At 47.0% G+C, this 5,355-nt stretch overlaps 1 non-coding gene across 1 annotated transcript; it reads left to right on the top strand.

The window, feature by feature from the left end:
* Nucleotides 1-352: 352 nt before the first annotated feature.
* TRNAS-GGA lies at nucleotides 353-425 on the top strand. The gene has a single exon. It is a non-coding gene; the product is annotated as a tRNA-Ser (tRNA).
* The last annotated feature ends 4,930 nt before the right edge of the window (nucleotides 426-5,355 follow it).

The raw sequence follows: 5,355 nt of genomic DNA, 5'->3' as shown, positions 1-5,355 counted from the left end.
ATCTGTGGATTGCTTTGGGTAGAATGGACATTTCAACAATACAATATTAATTCTTCCAACCCAAGAATATGGGATATTTTGCCATTTCTTTGTATCATTTAATTTCATTCATCAATATTTTATACTTTTCAGAGTGTAGGTCTTTCACTTCCTTGGTTAAGTTTATCCCTTTGTATTCTATTCTTTTTGCTGCAATTGTAAATGGGATTGTTTTCTTGAATTCCTTTTCTGAGTTCATTATTAATGTATAGGAAAGCAACAGATTTCTATATATTAATCCTTGTATACTGCAACTTTACTGATTTATTAGCTCAAAAATTTTTTTGGTGAAGGCTTTAGTGTTTTCTGGGCTTCCCTGGTGGCTGAGAGGTTAAAGCATCTGCCTGGAATGCGGGAGACCCAGGTTCGATCCCTGGGTCAGGAAGATCCCCTGGAGGAGGGAATGGCAACCCACTCCAGTACTCTTGCCTGGAGAATCCCATGGAGGGAGGAGCCTGGTAGGCTACAGTCCATGGGGTCGCAAAGAGTTGGACACGACTGAGCGACTTAACTTTAACTTTCACTTCACTTTTAGAGTTTTCTATATATAGTATCATATCATCTGCAAATAGTGACAGACTTACTTCTTCCTTTCCAACTTGGGTACCTTTTTTTTTTCCTTTCTTTTCTCATTGCTGTGTAGGACTTTTGATGCTGTGCATCAAAGAAGTGGCAAGAGTGGGCATCCTATCTTATTTCTAATTTTAGAGGAAAGGCTTTCAGCTTTTCACTGTTGAGTATAATGTTAACTGTGGGTTTGTCATAGGTGACTTTTATGATGTTGAGATATGTTCCTTCTGGGGCTTTCCTGATGGCTCAGTGCTAAAGAATCCTCCCCCCAATGCAGAAAATCCAGGTTCAATCCCTGGGTCAGGAAGGTCCCCCAAAGAAGGGAATGGGAACCCACTCTCCAGTATTCTTGCCTGGGAAATCCATGGACAGAGGAGTCCATGAGGTTCTAAAAGAGTCAGACACAACTTAGTGACTAAACAATAAGATGTTCCCTCTATACCAACTATGTGAGAGTTTTTGTCTTGAATGGATGTTGAATTTTGTCAAAAGTTTTTTCTGTGTCTATTGAGATAATCATGTGATTTTTATCCTTCCTTTTGTTAATGTGGTATATGTATCATAATGATTAATTTGAGGATATTGAAGCATCCTTGCATCTCTAGGATAAATTCCACTTGATCATGGTGTATAATCTCTTTTATATATTGTTGAACTTGTTAATATTTTGTTGAGGATTTTTGCATCTATGTTTATCAAAGATATTGGCCTGTACTTTTCTTTATTTGTAGTATCAAAGAGGATTGTTCTTAACCCATATAATCTAATGGAATTTGTCCTTCTAATGGAAGGTTTCAGACTTCCTTTGGACTGTTACCCTTTTCTTCTTTCCAATTTCTCCCTTTTGGAAAGGGAATGTCTATCCTATGCCTTCCCCACCACTCTTCTTTTTTATAGCAGCGCTGGAAGACTAATACAGGCTTTTGCCCTCATGAATTTCCAAACCCATGTGCACAGCTCAGATTGGCCTCCTGCCAGTTCCAAACCAGATGTCCTAGGGTACACACATCTGCAGGGTCAACCCTCAGCACTGGACTTCTTTAAAGTCATAACCCATGATGAACCCCCAGCATCCCATCTCTCCTTCCAACACTCTCAGTGTGCTCAGGCACCAGTTGGGGGACATGGGGAGGCTGCTTGATTGAAAGATGGGGCCTGTGGGTGGCCGGAAACTGTGCTCACTGCCTTATGAGCGATCTCCTTCAATCCTCACTTCTACCCACCCCACATCAGATGAGCAAAGTGGAACACTGAATGTTTAAGAGTTGAGTCATGCAGTGGTCACTCAGTGATCAGCAGAACAATCATTTGAGCCTAGTTCTCAGACTTCAAAATCCTGCCCTTTGTATAACATGTATAATTCTCAAATCTTGCTGCATATTTCTATTCCTTTGGGAGCTGAAAAACAAACAAACAAAAAATGCATATCATACCAGTCCAAGACCAGTGAGGCAAGCATTTCTGTGTCTGCAGAGTTTCCTAAGGAAGAATCATCGTGGCTGGCTTGTGAGCTAGACCAGCTTTTCAAACCTCAGGGCATTGGAATCTCCGGGGCCCCCATGCCCCAAACTGCTAATTCAGTGAGAATCTGCATTTCCAACAAACTCCCCAGTGGTTCTCAGGACCACATTGTGAGGAGCACACCCCTTGGTTCAGACCATGACTGGCTTGCAGCCCTTGTCAGATGGCAGAATGTCCCACACTTCTTCATGTAAATGCTGGCTGCGGCATCCCCTGGTGGCCTTGTGGAGCAGTTGAGGGTGGTGTTTAAATTGTGGATTCTGGAGCCAGACTGCTGTATGGCCAGCTTCATGGGCTCCAGCTTGAGCACTGATTACATGACCTTGGTGTTTCAGTCTCTCTGCTCTGTTTTCTCATCAGGAAAATGGGGAGAGGATAGGACGGTGTGATTCTACTGCTGTGCCTTTACACCAGCCTGCTTCATAGGAAACCACTTTCCTCACTTGGGACTCAGAGGGACTACATATCAGAGGTCTGCGTTTTGTGATTTCAATTTGGAATCCTTAGGGTCAGAGGCCTTGAGTGACAGAACTTACGCTAAAGAAGTAGGTGATAAATTGAATAAGACTTGCAAAAAGTATTCAGACATGGACAGCGAGCTTTGGGGCAAAAAATGGCTTGATCCAAGCAGGGGCTGGAGAACATAGTCCCAAGTGGCTCCTGGGCTCTGGCTTGAGGCAAACACTGGTTCCTGGACTGTGCGAGAAGGTCTGTATGTGACTCTAACCCTCTAACCAGCCCTGCTCTTTCTCTCCTGGATCAGGGAGTTTGGTGATAAATAAACTCACATAGGCCCACTTCCACCACCTTCCTGGAAGGAGGATGGACTAGAACTGAGAGATGTGTTTAAAGAAAGCACTTGAGTGCAGATTCTTCCTTTGGTCTCTGCTGATCGCTGAATTGGTTTTTGGTATCAGCACCTTAAGGAACTGTATGGGCTTCGGGCCAGTTCTTCAGGCGAAGCAGAGGATACAACTGGAATGCTGGCTGCTCTGACAAGCTCTGCAGCTAGAACTCCCCACATGTCCCTCTGTCCCTATATACAGGCCGTCTTTACCCCTGTGCTCCGGGCTGCAAGGAGTGTGTGGGGAAGCGGAGGAGGAGGGTTCCTGAGGCCCTTGGCTTGTTGGTCAGCCTGACCCCTACTCTGGGAAACACCCACCATGCCCCCCTCTTCCTGGGACAGCAGGGCTCCTGAGAGGGTGGTGGCTTCCATCCAGGGAGGGCAAAGGGCAGAGAGCTGCCAGTGAGAAATGCTCTTGTCTGTTAAGTCTCTTTTCATAATGATAGTTATAGGGAAAGAGCTGCTCAGACCTGCAGCTTGAGTCTCACATACCTGACCTGAAATTTATCAGCTGCATCTCTCTCAATAAAACTCAGACTCTTCCTCGCTCACATGGTCTTTCACCACTGCTTCCTTTTATTTTAACTAAGTTAGCCCCAGAGACAGAGGATCCAGATGGCGAGGGCCTTCTCGACATTGAGAAGCCAGTGGTGGCAGGGAGGGTCTCCAGTCTGCCTGTGATCACACTGCGGATGAAGGCCCAGGCGGCAAGGTCTGTGTCTGCACCCCGGTGGCCAGGGTCCAAAGTCGGCTCTTACATGAGAGGTTGCCCAGTGATGGGACTGAGAGATTCCAAAAGATCCCTTCACCTCAGACTATCACTGCCCAGCAGTCTGTCACCCCACCTGCAGTATTAGCATGAAAATCCATCTCTCGATGGATATAAGAATCTTACAGAAGGGAAGACCACAGTGCTTTTTAACTTGAGCATCAACTACTCACTCACCAAGCTCCCTTGATAACCAGATGACAGCCTCATAGGCAGCCAGAGTGGGCGGATTCCTGCAGAAGAGCCAGACCTCTATTTAATCACCAGATGGGGCCGTGGGAGTCCTTAGAGACTCTGCCAATGCCCCAATGCCTGGCCCAGGGCTCTTTCTGTGTAACCCGTCACTGTGGAAATGAAGAGCCCTTACCTCTGGGAGGCTAGTGAAGGCTTCTTCCTAAGACATTTGTTATTGAGGCATCTTCCTGTTAGGAAAACCATGATTTTCATTGCACATGGGCTAAACCAGACACCATGCTTGAATCCAGATTAGGCCATGGGCTCTGAGGACACAGATAGATGGGTTCTGAGGAGTCACCCAGAAGAGGCTAAGGGGTCAGTGGGTAGCACAAACATACCTGGAGAGAAATCTAGAGAGGAGGGAAGGTGAGCAGAGGGTATGGGGAACACTAACGTGGGGCAGAGCTCCAGTCACCCCTGTGGACTCTGGACATCCAGTGTCCCCATAGCTGAACAGAAGGAGATGGATCTGTGATTGGGAGGAGGGCCCACTGTTCCCAGGAATGTTCACACCATGAGGCCACATCCCAACCTACCTCTTTCCTACTCTGCAGGGACTTGGCTGGCTTCTTCAGAACATGTGACATCTAGGTCTTTCCAAGGCACCATGGAGGGTGAGGGGGACGTTGTCGACAGGACTTCCCAAGAGGAATCTGTGGGGTTCCTCCTAGGATAGTCCCGTCTCTGGGGGCCAAGCTCAGAGCTGGTGGCTCGGCAGGGCTGGGCACCCAGCTCAGCGGTCACTTCCCTGTGCAAACCAATTTGCCTTACAGGTTGCTATGAACCAACAGGTGGCCGCTCGAGGAGAAGAGAGTACCTCCTCCCCACCCTGTTCCTCAGAATCCAAGGGGACCTGAGGAGGGCTGGGGTGGTTGCATTTGCTGAGGCCTTTGCACAGGATGGAAAGAAAAAAAAAAAAAAAAACCCAGCATGTATGGCTGTCCCCAGGCTGACCGCCAGGCCAAAACGGAAAAAGTTTAGTTCAGTGCGGCCCAGGCAGCCTGCATGATGGTCATCAATCAGGACTGTCTACTAGTAAGATACGATTGTTCTAAAGTATGTTCTAACACACGCTTATGAAAAATATACTTTGAACAACTGACACCAGCATGGTACTAGCAGCAGAGTCAGTAAGAACCACTACAGCCAAACAACTCTGAACATGCCCAAACTCAGCTGATCTCAGAAGCTAAGCAGGGTGCAAGCCTGGTTAGTACTTGGATGGGAGACTGCCTGGGAATACTGGGTGCTGTAGGCTTTTAGACTTCCCTAGTGGCTCAGACAGTAAAGAATCTGCCTACAATGCAGGAGACCTTGGTTCAGTCTCTGAATCAGGAAGATCCCCTGGAGAAGGGAATGGCAACCCATTCCAGTA

Source organism: Oryx dammah, unplaced genomic scaffold, assembly GCF_014754425.2.
Source record: "Oryx dammah isolate SB20612 unplaced genomic scaffold, SCBI_Odam_1.1 HiC_scaffold_6, whole genome shotgun sequence".
Classification (NCBI taxonomy): Eukaryota; Metazoa; Chordata; class Mammalia; order Artiodactyla; family Bovidae; genus Oryx; species Oryx dammah.
This window is presented reverse-complemented; position numbering and strand designations above follow the sequence as displayed.